At 46.4% G+C, this 24,221-nt stretch overlaps 1 protein-coding gene across 3 annotated transcripts in view; it reads right to left on the bottom strand.

Annotated features, from left to right (window-relative positions):
• Positions 1–23,428, bottom strand: part of ZHX2 (zinc fingers and homeoboxes 2) — a 67,242-nt gene extending 43,814 nt beyond the window's left edge. Inside the window, exon 1 of one of the 3 annotated variants that reach the window (XM_032182565.1) lies at positions 23,354–23,428. The gene's annotated coding sequence lies outside the window, so the exon portion shown is untranslated. Of the gene's footprint in view, positions 1–18,382; positions 18,406–22,836; positions 22,863–23,353 lie in introns of those variants that run through there. The other 2 variants (XM_032182566.1, XM_032182567.1) reach the window with 2 other exon arrangements.
• Positions 23,429–24,221: the final 793 nt, after the last annotated feature.

Genomic DNA, 24,221 nt, shown 5'->3' with positions numbered 1-24,221 from the left:
TGAAGGGAGGCAGGCGAGGCTGGGAGTGGAAAGGCTGCTGCAGCTTCTGGCATGGCATGGGAAGAGAAGGAGACTCCTGCGAGGGACCCCTCCACCTTGGCAGCATGACAGCCACGAGCACAAGGTCCTGATGCCGTGTCTCCGCTCAGCTCATACAGCCTCTTTGAACCTCAGCTCACCATCGTTTTGTTCAGGGGGAACCAAAGGACTGAACCCAAATGAAAAAGAATGGGAAAGCATCGCTCCAAGCCGATTACATTCGCTTTTCAACACATCCCTAGCTGTGGATGTCAGCACAAGAGAAAGACATATTACTTTCTTTTCTATTTTCTTAACTGTTCCTAGTTTCCCTCAACAAATCAAAGCGTTTTCTTGAAGGGTGAGAAATCTCAGTTTCGTATACTATTTTAAATTGGCAGCAAGGGCTTTAAAGCAAAGAGAAGAATGTTTGACTGTGTAAGAAAATTCAGTGATGTCCTGTAGCGGAATGCTTTCTGGCCAGGAGAAAGTTCATCATTAATTTATTTGGCTTTTAGCAGAGTTAATTTATTTCACATTATTTCTCTTATCCCTTCCATTTCAGACTGCCACCCTCTGGATAGTTACCTATGAGACAAGGCAGTAAAGGTTCGCCCAGAGTAATAAATGCCTTTGGAAAGCGGTTGTCCAACTCTCCTCTGCCAAAACCATGACTGATAACTGTTTTCCAACACAGTGGTTGCTACAGTAGCACTGCTGTAGGACACTTTTGCTGCCCAGCGTAGGTACAGCAGTAATTTTTATTTGAGTTTTAAACAAATGAGCTGTACACTATCCATTTGCTTCTCAGTTTTCAACTCGAAGGGATGCCGAGCCCTGGTGCTGAGATCCATCCAGGTGTTATCAAGCGAGTTTGCTTTAGAGACACAGAGAATGTGGTACGTTGGGGACCAGCCAAGAACCACACGCTCCTTCCTACCCTCCACAAATATTTAAGCTTGGAACAATGGCACTGCTAGAGAGGAAAAGATCAACAGAGAAAAGAAAACTGAAGTGAACAGAAAGCAAAACTACGCTAATGCATGCCAGACCCTACGGTCTGAACACACATGCCAATTTGGAAAGGACAGGGGTTATCATTCGAGATTGCCTATAGCAGGGATCCCACAGGAACGCATGGCAAATGATGCAGACAGCAGGAAAGCAGCATCACTCCGTGTGTGTACAAACCTATTGGAAGCAGACTGCAGCCAGAAACATCCCTAGTTATTTTCCCCACTTCGATTCACCGTCAGAATGACACATTTTAAAGCCTCCCAGTACTGTTGTTGGATTTGGCCTGGTCTCTCCAGTTTCAGCCTGATTTCCTCACCAAATGAAGCTCAGCCATGCAGCAGACACTCTTTCTCCTGCTCTTAATTCGTTCCTCCTTTGTTTCCCTCAACTCCCAAGCTGAAAAGAAAAGAAAGGCAACTTAAAAAAAAAAAAAAGGGGGGGGGGAAACAAATCAAAACAACAACAAAAAACAGACCAAGGCCAGCCAGCAACTACATTTTGCTGCTATAAAAATAAACACAAGGGGAAGGGGTTTCCCTTTTCCGGCTGTTTAGACCATTCCTACTTTTGGCTGTAAGCATCGATGTGTTTGCAAATTCCTGCCAAACACAGCAGCCGTCAGTGCAAAAGTGGTACGAGAAACAAAATGAGCATAGGGTGTAAACATAAAGCAAGAAATCACTTCGCTCCTTTCAAATAACGGTGTGTGTGTTTCATCTACTGTTGAAAACTAGCACCAGTAGGTGTTGTTGAGTCTCTTATTTTCAGTAAGAGCATGTATCAACATCTGGGAAGCTGCAGCTCATGTGCCAGTGATGGTACATCAGTGCTCCTGCACTGGGTGCCTTGCAGAAATGCTGTGGAAAGCAGAAATCCTGCCCACACCAAGAACCAAAAAACAGCATCTGAGGGAAAAAAAATAAATGGGAGAGATGAGCTTAACAGGGCTGGCATCCTCTGGCAGCACAAATCCCTGTACTGGTGTGGCTCCCCTAGGCTTGGTGGGCACTCAGAGGGTCTGATGGCTCTGTTCACCCCTGGGACTGAAAGGCTTTTGGGAAAACTCATGCAGCAGTTGCTTTTGTGGACTTTTCTCCCCATCCAGGCAATACCCAGTGCAGCCCGGGCACTGCATCTGCGTATTCTGTTAGGAATCAGTAACTTGGGGCCCATCCTTTCCCTCCAGCTAGATTTTTTTTTTTTTTCAAGCAGAGAACACAAAGAGATGGAACAAAAATGTATCCTCGCAGACCACCAATTTTTCAGCCCCACAAATTGGTCCTATCCACTTATCACCTTCCTGGCAGTGATGGCTGTATTGAACATTGATTTGTTACGCCTCCAGGTCCACACCTCCGAACACCCTCATGCATTTTTGGAAGCCAAAGGAATACAGGTTCAGACACTGGAGCTTTTATACATTTCCACAGATCTAAATGCTGTATTTGAATCAAATTAAGATTTGGAGTCTTGTGCTGGAGTATGTCTGTAGCAGCCGATGCTTTTTACAGCCTTCTACCTGACTCAGGATCCAGGGCATAATTACATTTCTGAGAGCAAATCCAGCTACTATTTAAATACGCCTTTGCCACACACTCCGGTAGGAAAAGGTTCAAACCAAGGAAGATAAAGTGCAATTCACATCCTACTGTGAATAGCTGTTCAGGAGAAACACGCTTTCACCACTTAAAAATCAGACAAAAAGGGATTTCATACAAAATTTATCCAATCTTTCAACATAACCTGCAACATGACATTAAGTCCTTCCTTCTCACAATATATTTAACAAGGGAGAAAAAAAAAAAAAAGCACACATGCACACCCCTTTCTCTGGTGCTCCTTGTTATTCTTCCAGAACAATTCTTCAAAGCTGCTGAGATCACTCTGTGTTACCTCCTTTTTGAAGGATCAGATACATTGCATCAAAAAGCATGCAGGAAAAGTTCTAGGGCATGAAACCAATTTCTGCACACTTTTATCTGGGTCAGCTTTTCTATTGATTCTGCAAATACCATATCATTTTTTTAAGCTTTTTTTTTTTTAGTTTAAAAAGAAGAAAAAAAGAGTATCAGAACTTAAGCCAAACATCCACCTGAGCCAAGGATTAGTTTTGCTGGGTGACTCCAAATCAAAAAGGTAGATTAAAAAGAAAAAAAGAAAAAAGTCAAAAGTCTAACAGCAAAAGAGCATCTGGATCGATTTCTAAATTCAGTAAATGCCGTTTTCCCACATTGCTTCTGTTTTTATTATATACTATTTAATATCTTTGCTGTTACATGCACTCAACTTAGACAGCTGACAATGTGTAGAAAAGCTGACGTGAGAAAGCACAAGAAAAACACTCACACACACATTTTATCATTAATTTATCTCTCCATTTCTCTGCCCTTTGTCAAGTCTTGCTCCATGGTTATGAACTATTTGGCACACTCTTCAGCTCTGTTTTATGTTGTCTCCTCAACCTCAATGTCTGTCTTGAGGTTCTCTGTAATAGAAATAATAAAAAAGAGCTGACCTCAGGTGACAAAAACACTAGATTTTGATTTAGGATGAGGTGACCTGTTGCAGATGTCTTGAATTATCAACTCTATCTGCACACATAGGTGGGAAATGGAGAAGGGGCACTTCTAGGACAATGCCTAGCAACAGGTAACAGTTTGTAGTAGCAGTGACTCAAAAAATTGCTTGCGACTCCAGATGACAGCTGAAAAAAAATTATGAAGTACTTGGGAAGTCTAATTAACTCCTGGTAAAAACAAAGAGCTAATGAACTGGCTCTCAAGTGCTTTTCCAGGACGCAGTCCTTTTAATTCTGAGATGCTTTTTGCATATTTTGTTGGTGGTGCAATGCTGGGAATAACTAAATGTTGCCCAAGAGCCTGATCAGCAAGCTTGCTTTTGCTGGAAGCTGGGCACACACTTTGGCAAGACCTGTTTTTGCAGGGATCCAGGCACATGGCGAGCGGGGACATTTGCACACGCACTATGACTTGTAGCTTGAGAGGGATCTGACTCAGCTGAGCAACTCCTTCCTGGCTCTGGGACACCACTCTGGCACTGGAGGATCATCAGGATGGATCCCTAAGCTCTGTCAGAGTTGCATTTTTACACTCCGTTTTCCTTGTCTGGAGAGTTGAGATGGAAAGATGAGTAATAGTTTCCACCACAGCAATTGTGTAACACGAAAAAAAACCCAAACCCAACCTAACAGATTTACGGTTTCTGATACACGAATGACTAAACTCCAACACTAGGCTGGTGGTTCCCTCTCCCAAGCGCCTCCCTGTCACACCGCATGTTCTCCACCCTCCTCCAGCACCTACAGCTCCATCTACTTTTATTCTAACCACCTTCCCCATCTCCCATTGCAATCTGAGGAGCCTCATGAACTGCTCAGGAGGCTCACCCAAAGAGGTGCTTCCCCAAATCCTGCTTGCCTCCTGGTAATAAGCTCAAGGGGCTGGATCGCTGTCTTCTGGGACAGGCTGCCCTTCTGCTCACTACTGAGCCATGCTGAAGTGCAGTTTTTAAAACACTTCTAATTGCAGAATTGTTGCTATATTACACCCAGACTTCTGCCTTCCACTGTGCATTAATTGATTGCTCTGAGCTTTGCAATCTTTCAAAGAAAATGCCTTGAAAAATAAGGCTGGGGAGAGTCCCATTAAACAGGGAAATGAAAACGCCTCCTTAGCTGCGCTGAAAAAATTAGGCCAGGCTTCTCTCCACCAAATCTCTAGGTATCACTGAAGCAGTAACAGTTGGCACAATTCTTAAAATATGTACAGGTTGTGACAAGGCTGGCTGATTAACGGCCAGCTTGCAGTGCTTGGTAAACTCAAAGCATTGGTAGTGAATTTTAAAATCAGAGAGACACCGTGGTTTCAAAAAAGAACTTCTTCCCACCCTGGGCTGCCCATGGTGACTCTGCCCATGGCTGCCTCTGCTCTGTGGCTCCCACTTCATGCAAAATGTGTTAGGATCACCCTGGGAGAAGTAGAGGTAAAAAACTTGGGATATCGGCCCAGATTCCCACCAGTGACCATCTTGGGGTTGCAATGGGCAGAGGAAAGGAGCAGGGCTCCTGTCACTTCCTCACCAGGCGATGCAGCAGGAAGGGTGAAGGGGTAGGCCAAGCACCAGGCCACCCTGCCAAACGAGGTTGCTACAGAGCATATATTAACATAAAATTAAAAACCTCCCACGCGCCTATCCTACTCAAGCAGGATGCTTTCCACACGGAGAAGTTTCTTCTCCTGAGCTCCAGAATAACCCCATGTGCCACATTCCCATCCTTCTCCTGCTCCACTTAGATTGGAAACGCCTGTTTACAACCAGCATCCAACCACGGTAGTGGACTTAAAATGGGAGGTATTCTCATTCCTTTATTACTGATGAGATAAAGCAAGGCTGATTGGAAATTTGGCTTCATTGTTCCCAATTAAAGCTCCCACGTTCCCCCCAGCACAAAGCACTGCCTTGCCATGGCACCCAGAAGGCCCCAGTTGCCATCTCTGGTGGCCACAGGCCTGGACACCCCTCACTGCCCTGCATGCCTCACACCCTTGGCTGCCTGCCCAGCCTGTCTATGGCCTCTGTATTGGGATATTTAGGCTGCTGTGCAACAAATACAGACACTTTGTATGCCTGTGCTCTTGCACATGGACTTCAATAAGCTGGTTTTGGCCACCCGTCCCATGGCAAGTCACTTTATATGAGGTGGTCGCCGCAGGTCACCTGAGAAATGCACTGCTGATGCTCAGATCTATACACTACGTCTCAAAACATGGAACAGTGGCTTGGAAGTACTTGGTATAGAGCAAGTTAAGTAACTTTGCCTCACTATTAGTCTCCTTTGTGACACTTTGTGATTATTTCCTAATAACTGTGGAGCAGCAGTGACATTGACCAGAGCAAGACACCAGAGCAACCTCTGCTGTTCCAATGCAAACTGTACAGTTTCGATTTAACTCAGGCTTTGACTTATTTGTATTTTTATGCTAGCATTTTCCAGATTGACTGTGGAGTCTAAGCAAAAGCTTCAGTCAGTGTCTCCACTGCCTTGATCCCAACTCAGCCACAAGCTTTCACATGTCCCATTGAAAGGACCAAGACTTTACTTGAGCCCAGAAATTCCCTTTATTTAGAGCTCTTGCCTCTACAAGGAATTCTGTAATGCTCTGCTCATAGATAACAGCAGTCAAACATTTTATTCATGATGGAAACTGCATTTAAAATATTTTTCTACTGTACTCAGAGGAGTTTCACATTTTTTCACGTGTGACAAAATAGACATGGGTTGCAAGAAGCTACAAATCATGTCTACACAGCACTACCCAATCTAGAGTGTCCTGGACCAAATCTGACTGCTGGAATCAAGATGTTCAAATCACCTCTGGTGCTAAAATAAAGGCAGAATTTATTTGTGGAGGATTGAGGCCTCTCCTTGTTTTGCAGTAGAGCCGAACTAGAAATCTGTCCAGTTTCTAGTCCACACCTCAAGTTGCCTTGTCAGGTTGCATGATCTGTAAGCCAAGGTAGGGTTTTATTGTCAGGGAACATAAACAAATAGCAGGCAGTGCTGCTGATCTATCTCAGCTCGGTGCATATAATTTTAATTAAAGCATTTATGTAAATACAGATGCAAATTAGGCTTGGTATAGCATCTGGCAAATTGCTATCAGAGCCCTGAGGCTAGTGGCAAATTATCAGCATGAACCTCCACGAAGCGAAGGTACCAAATCCAGTCTTTGTCCAGGCACCCTATACTTTAATTGGCTTACGTTGGCGGTAAAACTCCACATTGGTACATACATAAGAAGTTAAATAGTCTTCCGTTTGAAAAAGAACTCTTAGGAGGTAAACCAACATCATTAAAATCTGTCCTTTAGATAGCCTATGTCTAGCAAGAAAAAAAAAAACACTTTTGCATTTCTGCAACACCTATCAAAGGAACTCAAAGCGTCTCTGAAATGTTAATTAATCCACACTCTCCCCAAAGGAGATCTATTTTAAAGATTGTTATATGCAGTCTGCATTATTCTCTCATTTGCCAAAGGCTCACAAGGGGGAAAGCTGCAGAGATCGAATCTGGACTTGGGAGCCTTGATTGCCTGCTCCTCCACGTCCTGATCACAAGACCTCCCTCCCCAAAAATCACAAGAACTCGCTCACACCAGAGAGGTGCGAACCTCTTTGGCCTAGATATCACTGCCTCAAAGTAGCGTTAACTTCAAAACCTTGTTAAAAGTACACGAAGGCGATTATATGACAAGAAAAATAAGGGAAAACAAATCACAAGGGGAGATTTTTTTTTCTTTTTTTTTGAAAATTGAAGGAATCTTTAGATCATGCTGAAAGGATTTTATCTTTGGAAAATGAAAAGGTACAGCCAAGATAATGTTCACAGAATTACCTGCATCAGCTCTGGCTGATTATTGCTCCCCTCAAGGTGCACTTCCATCTTTACAACCTTGTAAGTAGAGATCAATTCCCCTTCTTTCAGAACCTGCATTAAGACCAATGCTTGGAAAGAGGCAATAGCTCCTAAGGCTTAAGTGCACACTTAACTTGATCAACATCAACAATGCTTAAGCACACACTTAACATTTTCCTTGCAATCTCTTGCAAATGTTCCAGTATGAATTTTCCACCAGTACTGAACAAAATGAAATCACATTTCCAATTTATTCAGAATGGATACAAAAGTATACTGGAAACAATTCTTAATACTTATGGCAAAGAATACAAAAAGAAGACACAGTAAGTTTTGTAGTCATGCAGATACATTCATGATGTGATAAAACGTGACACATACATGACATATCATTACTATGACAACATTGTTTGGAATGCATTTGCAACCAGCATTTTGTAAGCATATGGTCATATATTGGCCCCTTCCTGTGCTCAAAATAAAAAATTGGTGGAGGGTCAGGAGCTAAAAACATCAAGCCACACACTGGCCTGTTTGCATTCCTTTGCCCTGATATCAGCTATAATAACTGCATATTCATTTAAATGCTTTGCTCATAAACTTATTTGTCTTTAGTGTTTAGCCTCAAGGAAAAATAAAAAATAATCAATAAACAGGTAAAAATAGCGAGCGTTGTTTTTCAGTGCTGAGGTGCGTGCATACATCCCTACAGTAACAGAGAACTGCTGGTGGAAGAGGGAAATGAGGAGTGATTAAGGATATTACACTGAGGTCCTGTGCCCTGTGATCTGTTGGGATGAGCTAAATATGAGGGCTTCGTGCCCCAGGAAGCCGAGCATCCCTGCTTTCCACAGCTACAAACAGCACCAGCAAATACATGGGGGAAACTCGCTGGAGAGCAATCACATTTCAGTGTTTCAGACTCACCTTTGCATTTTGACGGCATTTGCTGTAGCAAAATAATTTTTTTTGGGTCTATTTTCACAAAGAAAAAATGCAGATTTTCACTGGATCAGGGAAAAGACAACAAAAGATGACACAGTTCCCATTCTTACTTTGGGAGAAAAACAAGCCACAATCGCAGTCTTGCCACATATTTGTTTCAAGTCAGAATCCACGCTCCCCATGGAGACCAAGTTGGGGATCTGAATGTTTTCATGTTGATAATCCCATCTCAATACACTGTTACCTGATCTGAAATTTAGCTGGCTAATGCCAGCAGACTGAGTTACTGCACTAACTTTGCCAAAGGTAACAGGTAAATTAAAAACCACAAACAAACATCAGTAAGAGGTTTGCAAGTCTGCTGAGGCCTTTGCCATCCGTCACACTCAATTGGCACATGCTCAGGGACCTGTTTGGAAATCAGAGCCTCCAATACCGTACTGAGAAACCGAGCTATTTGAATAGTAACTCACAACATGGGGACATGGGTACACAGAAGGAAAAGGACAGGCGGGAGGGTAATGCCCTAGTCAGGGCCATGGGAAGAGAGATTTTAATTCCCCACGGAAAAATGTGAATATCAGTTTTATTCCTCACTGCTTCTGCACGTCATTCTTCTAAGAAAACTTTTCTGCATCACAAACACATGGATGGAAAATATGCTAACAGCTATCAGGAGCTTTTTTTTTTTAAACAAACAAAACAAAACAAAAACCAACTTTTATTAAAAAAAAAAAAAAGAGGTTAAAAAAGAGGTTAAAAAAAACACAAGGAACTGCTCTTTTCTCTGGTTCCCTGATAATGCAGAGAATGACCTTGATTTTTTTTTTTTTCCTCAAGCAAAGAAATGTGTAACTCTAAAATGCTGGGGGGAAGAAAGGCACAGTACTTCACCAAAGGACCTGTAGTAGCAGTGTAACAACATCAGTTCTTGAAGGAAGCCAAAGATTAAAACTCTGTGGAAAGATGAAGTAGGTGGTAAAAACCCAAAGGAGTTATCTGTGTTCCAGGATTCAAGGGGTAAAGCTGTGCTGGGAAGAGGGAAGGGAGATGCTCTGTCCAAGAGGTAAACTGGTGCTTTGTTTCCTCTGTCTGCATATTTTTCCACTTTTTATTTTTGGATCTTGCAACATTAGACAGTACTAAGTCGTGCACAGCCAGAATAACAGCTGCTGTGCCCTGCCCCAGCAAGTGGAGGGACACCAAAACCAGCCACACAAAGACAGCTGACAGAAGAGGACCTGCAACAGTAAGATGCGGCTTTCACCTCTGATGCTGAGGAGGATGTGAAAACATCCCTTTAAAAATTTTATAGGAACTAAGACCCCCACGACACCAGAAGCTCTTCAGCAGCAGACGAATACCTACACAGTGCTGTCAAAATGTTATGCAGTAGATTGAGCCATTGCAACAAGCCCACCTTCTACAACAGCGCAGCAAAACCAGCTCGCAGGGCCGAGGAAGGGTGGTTTTTCCCAGCGCAAGCAAGCCTTGCCTTGGGGCTGTGCCAGCATGGCTGTGTCACTCAGGAATCACACCTCTTCATGCTTTTGGCCAGTACAGCTTTGCTGGCAGAAGTCTGCGCTGTAGGCATGGCTTAACCCCAAGCTATTTTCAGAAGAAAGCGAGATGCGATCTAACTTTCCAGTGTGCATTACAACCTGCGTCCTACAAAACATAAAATTCAGCCCTTGTGCCTTTCTACGCCGAGCCTCTCCGTTCACGGGAGCGACTGTCAGTTGCTGTAAAGCAAGCGTGGAGATGCTGATGCTGTGAAATACAAGGTTTTATTAAAAAGCCAAACAGGAGAGTTTGCACTGATCTGTAAACTCCAGATTAGCACTGTTTCAGGAAAGGATTTCGCATGCAGGATGAAGCTGTAACGCTCGCTGTTACAGACAGAAACTAACACATCTCGAAGGATGATTAAAATCCTACAGGACAGCTTCATCCCAGACTTAACCAGAACCCACCGTATTTAAGCCAGCTGAGCAGCTCCTCCATTTCTACCCATAAGCCTGCAGCTATGAGGATGATTTTACCCTTTCTTCCTCTTAATTTAGGCTTTGAAGACATTTCCCTGAGTAAGACTTCACTGAGCCCCAATGTGGCTGCTGGTTGGAGTGACTAAATCAACCTAAATGCACATCAGGCTTCATAACAATTTAAGGTAACACTTCCAAACCTGGGTACCCACCCGGAGACACAAGGCAAATGTGGATATAGCTAATGAACAGTTGTTTTTTACAAGAAATGCTGGAGAACCACAAGTCCCAGTGACCTACTGGCACTCCACTGATCACTTCGATGCTAAGACATTTTAAAGGCTGGACCTCAGACAGCGCTGTTTGAATATGTGAGCAATGGTTTTCATCTTGACAGGGCATGACAGGAATACAGTGCCCCCACCCCCGCCCAAAAAAAAAAAAAAGGAAGATGAATGATGAGTTTCAGTGTAATCCACAGCGTGGTCTAGTCCTCAGCCTGAAAGTGCTGAAATCAGGAATCTGCCTGTGAGTGCAACCAGACACACATTTTCCTTGAAGTGTCACCCGCAGCTCAGCAGCACGCAGGAGACACATCTGGAATTTCTCTGGCTGCTGGCAGCTCAAGTTATGACACCAAGATCCCACAGCTGACCCTTGGAGACGCTTCCCTCTTCCGCTTATTTCACAGGACACCGTAAGCTTCTGCTTACTGGAAATGCTGATCATCACCGTGCTTTCTCACGTCATCAATACCTGATCCCTGGTGCTTCTGGCAGGGACAGGACACAGCGTTTTGAGTTACATCGGTCTTCCCTCTGCGCCGGAACAGAGATGTTGCAACATCCTTCACCTGTGATTCAATGCCAGATTGAGAGAGGAGCAGCATCTGTTTTGGGCCAACTCCTCCTAACCACCAAGGAAGAAATAAGGAAAGGGCTCCCAAAACTTAGGAGGAGCTTCATGCTCTTGGGTGGGATGATGGGGGAGATGTTCCAGAAGGAAGAGAGCAGCTCTACAGACGGAGGGATAATGGCACTACAGGTAACTAAAAAAAAAACACAGTTGACCAGGATCTGCTCTGCAGCCTCCACTGCAGCTGCTCCTGGAAGATCTACACCAGCAAAAGGGTAGAAACCCTGTTTTTGCATCTATCCATTTTCAAGCTTGTGGAGGAATTGCTTCAATAAATAGGAGTGACAAAAGTCACACAAAATCTGGATGCTGGCTGCAGTCCCACAGGTCTTCCCAAGAGACAACTATGCTAGTTTTGAGGTCAAACCCAAGCTGCATTCAGCACACTGCTGGCACGTTTCTGGAGACTGATGTGACAATGGGGTCCCACCAGGGCCTGCTGCAGTCATATGGGGCATGGTATGACCATGTGCTAACATGAGGTTTTAGTTACCACCAGGCTGCCTAAACAGGCTCTTCACCTTGTCCTAGCAGTACAAAAGTAAGTTGTTAAGTTAAACCCTTGAAGATGATGCTGGTGAAGGACAGGACTTTGAAATTCCATCCCGGATCCATTTTAACTTTGGTCCATCAGCTATAAGTAATGGTTCCAGGAAAGGAACCAAGCATCCCTTGTCCTTTCATATTATGTGGGATAAAATATTTTCACCCCGTAAAAAGTAGTAATAAGAAAGTTAAGTAATAGTAATAAGAAAACTCTGCTAAGGAGGGAGAAGACCAGACAGAAGAGTAGGTCAGCCTGGATAGGAAGCTGCCTGGAGTAATGGAGCACCGAGGGACCAGCTGAGCCAGCGATGCTTCAGCGAGCGCCCGCTATGGGCCTGTCCTACCCCTGCAGCCAGACACACAGCTCGGCAAGCCAAAACAAAAGTTAAAAAAAAAAAAAAAAAAGAAACAACCTGCCAGCTTCTTCATATTCATGAGCTCTTTAATAATGCTCAACAAAACTTGGAGGCATGTTCTCTGCTGTTGCTCTTGCCCTTCTGCATAGTGAGCAAGTCATAAATATTTCAGGGGAAGAGTCCAGAAAATTTGTGAGATTGGTCCTAGCCTTTTACAGCATTAATGAGCAGGTCATTAATAGTTAATGAAACAGCTGCTGGTGATTTCAGAAGCAAAGGCAAGATGAGAACCGAAGTGTTTGCCCATTCACTACAGTGTGATAATGCAAAGGAACGGCTTGATCCTTTCATCAGATCCTTCCCGTCAGGACAGGACCCTGGGGCTGGTCACAGACATCCAGGAGAACTGCACCCAACCCCTCTGCGTGTGGTGGCAGCCTTGTGCTGGACCCAGCAGTGGTGGGTCCCAGGGATGGAGACTGCTGCAAAAAGTCTGCACAGACTGTCCTGATGCTCCAGAAACATCTGCTGGGGGGAGAACACCTCAGGACTACGTCCAACTGAAACACAAGTGTCCCGAACACACGTCCAGGTGGGAACAGGCTATGCATGTGTGCAAGTATATGTGTACCCAGCAGATGAATATATGTAAAAATGTCACTTAAAAGAGCAGAGGTTTGGGGCTTTCGAAGGCCTCAGCTACATGTTCAAAGCTGCATCCTGAAAGCCAAATTCACAATACAACTAGGAGGCTGACTTCAAAGAACGGCTCCTACGATTTCAGCCTTGCATGCAGCGAGGGCTTCGGTGGAAAGGTATTTTTGCTTTGCTTACTCTTTCATGCCTCTGAGTTGACATCGCCTTGCCTGCATGTTCCCAGCTGGGAACGCAGTGAGCATCTCTCAGCTGTCCCCCGTTTGCTAACTCCACATACAGAGAGCTTCACCCAGCAAAGCCTGGAGCAGCTCCAGCCTTACAGCCAGGAAAAGCAGACAGGGTGAGGAGGACAGGTCCGAGGGAACAGTGTCATTCAGGGAAGGGGACACAGATCTCCAAGTCCACGCAGGAATTCAATCTCAAGAGTCAAATCCAGCGGAAAGCAGCCTACATCAATCCTGCTGCTCCCACAGTTAGTCTCCTGAATTTCAGCTCACATCAGAGAGCTTGACACAGATGACACTTCCTGCTAAACAAATGATAAGGGTCTGCAAAGAAAACCATAAGGGTCTGGAGCTCAGAGGCTCTCCTGAAGGTGGATAAGGACAGCACAGACCCATTTCCTTAATGCCTTTTTTTACACGTCATCTGTTTGGGCTGTACCACTCAGAATTGGCAGTCAGAAGCTTTGTATTTATTGGGAAGAAGACAAGTATAAGAAAAGCTTAATTTCAAAGTCATAGTCTTAATCCTACCCTCTAGAACAGCACTGCCAAGTAGCACTGAAGTCAAGCACAGCTGCAGCATTGGGCCCTTCGTTAAACCATTAACTACAATTTGCCTAATCTATCCACAGGTACCTGCTGAACAGACAAAAGGCTTCTCTATCCCCTAACACCCTGCTTTCTCCTAAAGCCTGTGCTTCTGGACAAGCACCTCCTGGCACGATGTCTTCTAGTTTTTAAGAAAACTGGTCCTTGGCTTTGCTTGCCTTCAAACAAGACTCTGCCTGCCTAATTTCAATGCAGATCAAGGGTGGCCTTAACAGATCCTCACTGTATGAAGACCTGTAAAATAAGAGTTCATTACATTCAATTTGAAGCGATTATTTTATTCTGTAATTTGATTAAAAACTATCATTTGCCAAACTCGCCTCAAATAAAAAAAAAAAAAAAAGCAAAAAAAACAACTACTTGGACTTAATAAAAAAGAACATAATTAGCAAAGAACGTTCAGTGCTTCCTTTTAAAACACATAGCATGTAACATTCCTTCCTGCTTTAACTGGGGAGCATCTGAAAGCTGTTATAAACCTTGATTTAATGACTTTAACACCTTGAACTATTTAAATCATGCTAAGGATGAAACTTCATGAACGGAGAATCCTGCCAAACCCAGATGTGCATTGGGCTTTTCCTCATCTGGCATGAACCAGATGTTTTAGATAATTTAAGAACGGATACTTTAAGATCACTGACAAGCCAAAAAAAGGTTAATGACTGAAAAAATACCCAACTGCAAATGTTTCTTAATCGGGTTTCTACCACAGTCGTCTCACTGTTTCATGAAAAACAAAACCGAAAACCAAGATTTGTGATATTTTTCTTCCTCTGCTAGCTACCCTAAAAATTTCACTACTGTGTTAAAATGTACTGATTCCAACTTTTTCAGTGCTTTTCAAGCACAGCACAGACACAAGGACCATCATGCTGCCAGCCAAAAATTCACCAAGTTGCAACCCAACCCAACCCAAGCCTAGGGGCCACCCCAGAAGGTGAACAACGTTTCAAGATGAGTATCTGTGGGTTGTAAAAAACAGAATAAACTGTGGCAAATCACAGTCCTTTCCTCTGTCCTGCAGACCCTGTGAAAGGGAGGTGAGGAAGGATCCTCCAGCAGGGTTGCACCAGCAAGAGGCAATGGGGAAGGATGCATTGGGTCCAAAGCAGCAAACTTTAGCACAAGCTGCAAGCCCAGAAAATGGACAGAGAGAGGAAGCTCAGGTATTCAATAATCAACACACTCTTTTCCTGTGCAAACACACTCTTTTCACAATGCAGCAAACTGCACCTTGCACTGCTGCACACAAAACATCCGAAAGAATTTAGAGAGGTGGTGGATATGGATGCTAATCCCCATCCTCAGGCTGCTTCCCTATACCTTTTGTAAGCAAAGCAGACCACAAACAGCCCCTAAACCTTGGCCAGCAAGTACCACACACTATTTACCACATCACAACCAATCTTTGGAGGCAGCAGTGCTAGCACTAAACACCCAATATCCTCCTTGCGATGCAGCTCGCACACTTTCCAGGGGGTGCTTCTCATTCAATAGCACATCACCGAGCAGGTCCCTCGCTCCACCGTGCACCACAAAAGCTCTTCCCCTGCCATGGTTTCCCCAGCACATAAGTAGAAAGCTACTGAACAGACTGCTTTTTTAAAGACAGGCACTGAATGATGCTGTGCCACAGTGAAATGTGGCCTTTTTTTGGTAGGCGGAATTATAAAGAGCCCCGGGCCGTACCCCACCGTGAATTTTCAAAAGAACTTGGCTCATGTTTACTATGGAAAAAATCAGCTCAGGCCAGCCGGCAGCTCACAGCTCACTGCTCCCCAGAGCACAGCCTGGGATGTAGGGGACAAGGGCAGCGAGCACCCTGCCTGGGCAGCACCCTGCGCCCAAAGGGATGTGCTGCCCTGCTATGGGAACAGGGAAAGGAAAGGAGGGGAAGGAAGAGGATACTGAAAATAAAATAAAAATGCAAAACATGATCTGAACAACATAATTCCTCCTAAACTGGTGAGGGGATGCAGACAGAGGTTTGTGACTTTATTATTATTTTTTTCCCCCAAAATTATGTATATGTGCATCCCCTGGAGATTTTGCAGTAGGGTGCATTTGGCTCTGCTGGGAGCTGGAGCTGCTGACCCTGCTGAAAGCTCCCATTCTTGAGCACTCTGGCTCACAGGTGCCTTACAGGGAGAACAGGAACTTCCACTTGCAAAGGAGCTAAAGTGGAGCAAAAAAAACGAGTTCAGATTTCAAAAGATTAACTTTAAATCCACCACCTCGGCATTCTGATTTTCTGCTAAGTGAGAAGAGATGAGGCTGGAGCTAAGACCATCTTTACAGTCTAAAAACATCTAAGAACATTTAGGTTTGAATGTAAAACACTTTAGAAAGCTGATTTTTTTTTTTTCCTGTATCTGATTAACTGCAGATTTTGAAACTTGTGTTTGCCTTGAGCAACATTTCCCAAACCACCTCTATCCCCCTGACATAACCACCAGGCACAAAGATGAGACTACGGCAGATCCACAGAGGAGTGGAGCCCTGTATAAACTGAGATTGAGCAAAACTTGAGGACGCTAACTCCAGACAAAAAGAAGATACCAAGTAAGGGTAGCTCAAGAAAACAGCTCCTTCCTAACTAACACATTTAACACTGCTTCCTTGTCACTCTAATTGCTTTAAAACACATGCAGAGCCTATTCCTTCCTTAGGCCAGAAGATCCCATGCAGGCAGAGGGAAGAAGAGGCTCCCTAAGGAAGCAGTTTCCTCTGAAACTACCCGCAGATCATGATTTGCTCATCACCAGCTTTGCACCTGAAAGCCTCCTTGTAAAATCCTGCAGGCCCACAGCAAGCACCAGCCCCGCATGTCTATGCTGTCTCTCCCATGCAGCATCCCCAGACACTGTCTCTGGCTTGAAAACCCCACACAGTGCTTTTTCAGCATCTCAGCATCACTGACTTCTCAAAGAAAATTAAATTTAACCCTCAAAACAGTAGCAGAATGGAGTTGGTGCCTTCCTGAGAAGACGCTGGTACCCGAGCCCAGGTTGGAAAGATCAGGAACTTTACTTAAAGCTCGTGTAAAAGGGTTTCTGGCTCTCACAGCCTTGAAAAAACCTATACTGTCCTGAGAGATGAGGAAGAGATCCCTAAAATCTCTAACTGCGAGGCCACGACTCCTCCCAACATCTAGCAGTGCCACACGACAGTATCGTCAAGCAGCATCTTCAATGTGGCAGGCTGCAGGAGATGCCCCAGGAATGCCTGATGGGGACAAGGGAACAGATGTGGGATAAAGGACTGCCAAACCACCTTGGGCTGATCTTCCACGGATTTCAAGGAAACTATAATAAGGCAATGAAGGCGACAAGCACCGAAGCCTGCAATGGCAGCGTGCTCCGAGCATATCATTTAAATAAATCACTTTCTGGAGAGACAAAAGACAAGGAAAAACTCCCTGCAGTGCCTGACAGTTCGTGCTGGAGAGGATGCTGGAAAAAAAACACAAAACACACACACAAAAAAACAAACCACAACAAAACATATTTGATTTAGAGGTGGGAGGCAGAAAGAGGGGTGGGGAAGGCATCTTGTCAAAAACACTTGAGGCCAGAACCAACAGGACTCTCCTTTATTTCTTGTGAGAGTGAATCAGCAGCGCTCCTGAGCCTGGCAGCAAACCTGGGAGATGCCAGTGTGGCCTGCCTCAGCCTGGCATCCCCCGGCTAAGTGCCCCAAACCCTGCAGCATCCGAAACAAAGCAAACTTATGACCTCAAATTAAAACAAAACAAAAACCAACCACCACCACCAACAACAAAATCAACAACTATTTTCCCACTTCTGCTGCCTGAATGAAGTGTAACATAAAGTAACTGAAACTAATAAGCATGAAATTGGGTTGAGAGACACAAAAAAAAAACTCCAAAGCTTGGAGGGTGAGAAAAGGGAACACATGGATTGAAGGCAAAGAGACGGGGCACAGACTCCTTGAGAAATACTAGGATTTTACTGAACCCCTCTGATGGTGCCTTTAGCAGCCGCTCAGAGCCTGCTTCTTTGGAGTGCTATTTAAAAACAAAAACCACAAAACGATTCCATGTAAAAAGAAAGGAATCACATTTTTTTCCCCTATAAAGCTCTGCTGTAGGAGATACACATCAGGTTTCTGACTTCTTCCTCTACTCACCAGACTGTACAAGAGGTTAAATAATTCTGAACTTGAGGCTTCCTCAGTTACGGTCATTGACTCAAAACAGGCAAGAAAATCTCTTTCCATTTAGCTTTTTTTGTTTGTTTTGTTTTGTTTTGGATCCAGCAAGTCAAATATGCAGTTTTAGCACTTAATAGAAAATTGTGGGAACAATAGACAATTAACAACAACAAAAGAGATGCCAAAATCCACAGGTAACTTGAGGTTGCAAGCTTAAAAAGCACTTAGTATCTAAGAGGGGAAATAAGGTCAGGACAGGAAGACTGGGAGAAAAATAGGCAAGGAAAACTAAGACTTCAGGCCCATGATGGCCTAACCTGGGCACAGAAAGCAGGGGGGGAAGCTCCCAACCCACCCCTCCTGCTGTTGACAAGAAGCTAATTGTCCTCGCCCTTGGTGCCAGCTGGGACCATGCCATAGATCACATCACTGAAATGCTGTACTTTATATATATTTTTATAGATAGATAGATAGATAGATATACACACACACACATACCACTTAAGAAGTTCCTACAGTGCCACAGACATTTGCCACGATGCTGAATCAGCCCAGGGCAGCACGTATCCCACCAGCAGCAAGGCCTGTATCAAAAGCAAAAGGGCATCTTGTGCTTACACAGCTCGTCCAGCTCACTGCCTGGCTTTGAGAGGATAAACCCGTGCTCAGTAAATTCGAGGAACAAGTTCTTGGTGTGGCTGTGGGATGAGGACCCCACCAAAGTGCTCATGCCCACCTAGGCCCTAGGTGCCCTGCATAAAGAGATTATAAGCAGCCTGAGGAGGAGACCTACATCACTTCAGAGCTTTTTCTGGATGGCAGCTGCACCCAAGGGTGAACTTGAACCACATCACTGCTCAATAGTGCTGACCACAGCTTTTTAACCCATGGTTTATGGACTTGTGGAGAGGACTTGTGCAAATGACACCACAAAATGTCCATAAAAGTTAACTCGAAGGGCAAGCTGATGGTCAACAGGCTTGGCTTTGCTAAATTGTGTCCCTGCTGGGAAGTCTGCCCAGGGGCCACAGCGGAGAGAAAATGTAGCTATGATGAGGAGGATCAGTACCAGTGTGACACCAAATTCCTTGCGCAAGCCTTGCTTCCACCACCCTGGAAGTGTGCTACTTGCAGAAAGTTGTCACAATTCACTGAAATCTCCCCACACCCCCCAGATTAAATCCCCAGGAGGACTTCCTGCAGGTCCCCTCCTGTTCACTAATGCCAAAACCTCATCTGCTTACCATCACTGGTCTCCCTAAACAAAAAATGGTCTCCCAAAAAAAACCCTATACCAACAACAGAGGATCTTTCACACACTTCACACAGACACCCTACGTGCTCCAGTTGGACCAGGCCTCCCAGTTGCACCAACATGCTCACGGTACTGGCTGGTTTACATAAAACTGCAACTCCTGCTGCCAGACAGACACCTCAGTTTTTGCTTCAGACCATTTTGGGGGGTGCACATTACAGAGAGCAGCTTGCTGAGTGCTGTCCTAACTTGCAAACCACAGTGTTTCTGAAGTGTCTCTCTCTTAACAGAAAAGAAACAACACAAGGACAAAACAACAACATCAACAACAACAAAAAGACCCACAACCTTATGATCTGTAAAGCCATGGTGTTTTGGGGAGGGAGGGCTGGGATGGTGATTTCTGAACTGCCTTAGGACAGCAATGCTGGAATTGAACTCTCTTGGATTAATCTTTTAAGGGCCCTGTTCACATCATTCCCACCTCGGGGTACCACACCAACAAATACTACTGTCTATTAAAAGTATTTGCAACATTTTGGAAATCATTATGTCTTCTAGCTTTTACCGAAGAGCCCCCAAATCACTGTGTACCTCCAATATCACCATATGATGACATCTACTGAACTCCAGGCCTATGAATTTTCACACGGGAGATAAAATAAACTAACACCACACACCTATTTCCAGCTGACATGACACACGTAAACACACCTTGACAGAATCCCAGGAATTACTTTAATGGATTAAAGTTAATGCCTATAATGCTTAATTTTCTTACGTACTTGGAATACCTACAGATACCACCAGGGAGCTGTGCATGTTACAACCCCTGGTTTGCAGTAACTGTTAGGGAAAGGGCACACTAGCTGGATCATGGTTATGCTTGAAAGGAAGTTGAAACTCAAATTACACTCTCCACATAAAAAGGAAATGCAGCTTTGCTGCCACTGACAGCCATGCTACAATCTCAGGGAAGTCAGTTGAGACCATGTCCATTTCTCAACAAATTATAATCAAAACACTATTTGTATTTATTCTCAGTGGATGCCTTCGTTCCTTAAGTCAAGCGGACACACAGAAAAATAACTCAGATATGGGTCAAAACATCCCAGCCGCGAGAGACTCCAAGTGATATCCCTGAGGATCACCCTAGTTAGAGCAGAGCTAAAAGGGATAAAAACGGAGGATGTCGCACATGCAAGCACAGTGATGTCACGCCTGGCATTAAAAGCCTCATTTTGTATGAGGACGAGCAAAACCTGCTGTATTCCAGTCTGCTGCAGTTTGAAACTGGTTTGAAAATGCAAAAAGAAGCGAGTACCTTTGCTATATTTAATGCTAGTTTTCTCCTTTGGGGCTTATATTAAAACACCATGAAGTCCACCTCCTTGACAAAAAGAATCAAAATGTGACACTGCCAGCTTGGGATGTCCCCTGCCATGGTTTACTGGTTTTACAGCCCTTGACTGGAAATCGTGGCATGTCCCTGGGGTGGAAAGAAGAGAAAACCGTGGTACTTGCGGAGAAAGCAGCTGAAGGAGCGCCCTCCTCCCAGACACCCACAGCAGAGGTGTGCTGCAGGACGAAACTCTGACGGGATAACTTTTGTGGTGGCCAGGCAGGAAACACGTCATTTTATGAAGGTGAGTAATCACATGGACTTTGGGCTGATCGCTTTGAGCTACGCACGTCTGCGAGCTCTTTCCGGGACTGAGTTCATCACAGGTACAAGGAGAGAGGACAAACAGAGGAGAGCTTGTGGCAATTCATTTCTGCACATGCACTGGGGCAGCCTGAGAGGGGATAAACACACAAGTGGCTCCTGAAAAAAAGCAAGGACTGGCCAGCAACTTAAAAAATGCATGTTTTTTTTTTATCCTTTATACTCTCCCAACCTGCTGGCCAGTGGCTGGCTTTCACTGACCCGGAGATCAATTTGCAATTCTGTGTTTCAAAGGGTTGCTGTGTCCATCCTACAGGCTGAAGCCACATCTACATCAGAAAGGCTTCACTGGGACAGGAATATATTACACAGGCAAAGCACTTCTGTCACGGATACCTCTCAAACAACACAATCACTCCTCTCCTGGTCTCCTAACACCACCACACCATGCACCCAGACACACTCTGGGAGCTCACGTACTATTTCCCTGCAAGGCTACACACAAGTTTCTGCTGGAGACGTCCAAGCCTGCTCCTCCTCGCACCTATAAAACTGCCCCGGCTCCCGCCAGGGGACAAACCGGCCTGAAGTTTAATCCCTAGTTTTAAAATAATGACAACTCTTTGTAGGTGAAGTGGACAAAGCTGAGAGCAGCGATGATTTACAATCATTTCATGGAAAATAGTATCACAGAGGCATTTGACATGTTAGTTTTCAGCCCCAAGTTGGAAAGGGGCTTTGCTGGAGTTCCTGTCATTTATCCTCTATAGGATGTGCTAAAACTTCCCCAACTGGGGTGCTGGCACCTGTGTTATTTGAATCGAGGTGGGACACAACAATCACATAGGAGGTACTGGCTCTGCCTCACTGACATCCCCATGCTGTGCCCTCAGCTTTGCTGTGAGCAGAGGTGAAGCCCCCCAGGGCTCCGTGTGCCCCCCCAGCATCACTCACTGCTCCAGCACTGCTGGCAGGAGCTGCTGGAGGCTCCTCACCCAGCAAATCCCCCTCTTTCTTCCACCCCTGCTTCTCTGGATGCTTTTCCCCCTCCTGCTCTCCACTTTCCAATCCCCCAACAAACTTTTGCTGCCTTTCCCCTGTATGTCAGGGCCCTGGTGAGCTCCTGGGGTTTAAAAGGAGCTCCTGCCCTCAGGGTGGGGATGCTCCACTGGGGAGGTGCCTGGGGAGCCCAAGGATCTGGGGACGAGGGTGATGCCCCCAGCAGCAGAGGGCAGAGGGACCCCCAGAGCCAGGCAGGTGGAGCTCCTCAGCACGTCCCAGCTCTGCTTCCAAGTTTTATTCCTAGCAAAGAGGGGACAAAATCTGTGCCTTCTGCTTTCACCCCTCAGCCCGGAGACGAGACAGAGGGAAGAAAAAAATAATAATAATAAGCAGACAGTTGTGGGCTGGCTTTGGGAAGCCGCTAAAACAAAAGAGAAAGTCACCCCCTCCTGAGGAAGAAAAAAAAAAAAAAAAAAAAAAAAAGTGGATGCAATGTGCCAAAGGCCGAGTTTCCCGAAATCTCCCGATCCCGTTTTGGGAGAAATCAACGCCCCGGCGAAACGGGGACTTGGGCAGCGGCTGGGGGGGGGGGGGGGGGGGGGGGGGGGGGCGGCTCCGTGCCCCCGGCTCTGCCCCGGCCGCAGCCCCGGGAGGAGCGGGGCAGGGCAGGGGGGCTCCGAGCCGCGGCCTGGCGGTGCCCCCTCTCCGGCAGAAAAAAGAAAAAGAAAAAAAACACAGACAAGAAAAAAAAAAACAAAAAAAAAAACACAAACAAACACAAAACACAACACAAACCAAACCGAAACAAAATCACAGCCCCTCAAATCCGAAGAAATCCCGGCCAACTCCGGCAGCGGGGCGCGGAGCCCGGCGGCAGCCCCGGGACCCCCTCGCCCGTCTCCTGCAGCCCCCCCCCCCCACCCCAACCCGGGCGCTTTTTTTTCTTGTTCTTTTTTTTTTTTTTTTTTTTTTCCCTTTTCCCCCATCTCCCCTCCCTGCGAGCCAGCGGCTCCCGTTGCGACCCCGCACCGCCAAAATCGCCCTGCTCGCCTCTACGTAACGCCCTGTCGAAAGCGGACGCCATATTTTGTGTTGCTGATGTCGACATAGACAAACGTAGACATGTTTTTTCCTCCCCCCCCCCCCTTTCCCTCCTCCTCCTCCTCCTCTTTTCCCCCTTCACCCGAACTTGCGATCGGGAGGCAGCGGGGAGAAGGACCGGAGGGGTGGGTGGGAGGGAGAAGGGGTGGGGTGGGGGGGCAGGGGGAAAGAAGCCGCATTGCTAAAAAATAAAAAAGCGATCAATTAAAAACCCACCCCGAGCACCCTCCCGGCTCCCCCCTTTAGGCTCCAGCACCCCCCCAGCCCCCGGTCGGGCTCCCGGAGCAGTTTTTTCCAGGAGCAAAAGTTGGGTGCGAGCGAGCGGGGCGGGAGCGCCCGCAAGCGCATGTGGGCAGGGAGGAGGAGGGCGGCCGAGGAGGGCTCGGGAAGGAGAGGAGAGGAGAAGGAGGAGGGGGGGGGGGACTCCGCCTGGGAAGTTTCCTACCTGAGCCCCAAGGCGCTGTCCCCGAAGTGGCTCGGGGGGAGCGGCGGGGAAAGCTCCGCGCACCCGCTCCGCGGCTGCCCGCGGCCGCGGGACCCCGCGCCCCCCGCCCCCGCCGCGGCGCACGGCCCCCCGCGGGCAGCCGCTACGCGCACCCGCACGCACCGCCCCGGCAAGAAGGGAGAGAGAGAGAGAGAGAGGAGGGGAGGGAGAGGAGGAAAAAAAAAAAAAAAAAAAAAAAAAAAAAAACCAAAACGGGAAAAAAAAAAAAAGGGAAAAAAAAAAAAAAGCCCTCGATCGGCGGGGATCTACGCCAAAAGCCACATGATCTCTGACGTCAGCCTGCGTATTTGCATACGGTACCACCGCCGGAGCGGCCGCCGGGGTCCCTGGGCTCCGAGGAAAGTTGGGAGCGGGGTTGTGGCCCCCCCCCGGCTGCCCCGGGCCCGGCCGCGTGAATTTCCCACGCCCCCAGCGCCGCACGCGTGGGTTCCGCCGGTGGCACCCCGCCGGGGGTGGGGGGCTCGGCCCCAGGACGGGACCTCTCCCCTCGTAGCATCGCCCCGTGGGGTTAGGACCCCCCTTTCTCGGTCCCGTCCCCACCCGTGGAGAGGGCACCGGGGGCTGGATGGGGCCGTGCCGCCTCCCTGAGGCTGCCCCTCGGGACACCTGGGGAGGCAGGAGGCATTTCTTCGGGCTCTGCTGGGGATGGGGGGGCTCTGGGGGTGCTGCAGGCGGTGGCTGTTCGTTGCAGGAAGGTAGTGGGTATTTCCAAGGGATGCTGCAATCTCTGCCGCGCCGCAGGAAGCCTGCCCCCCATTTAAAACTGTCGTTAAACTCTTGTGTCTCTTCCCCTTTCGACCCAAGACGC

This window comes from Aythya fuligula, chromosome 2, assembly GCF_009819795.1.
Source record: "Aythya fuligula isolate bAytFul2 chromosome 2, bAytFul2.pri, whole genome shotgun sequence".
In the NCBI taxonomy this organism is placed as follows: domain Eukaryota; kingdom Metazoa; phylum Chordata; class Aves; order Anseriformes; family Anatidae; genus Aythya; species Aythya fuligula.
The sequence above is the reverse complement of the archived record's forward strand: the minus strand, read 5'-3'. Positions and strand labels throughout refer to the sequence as shown.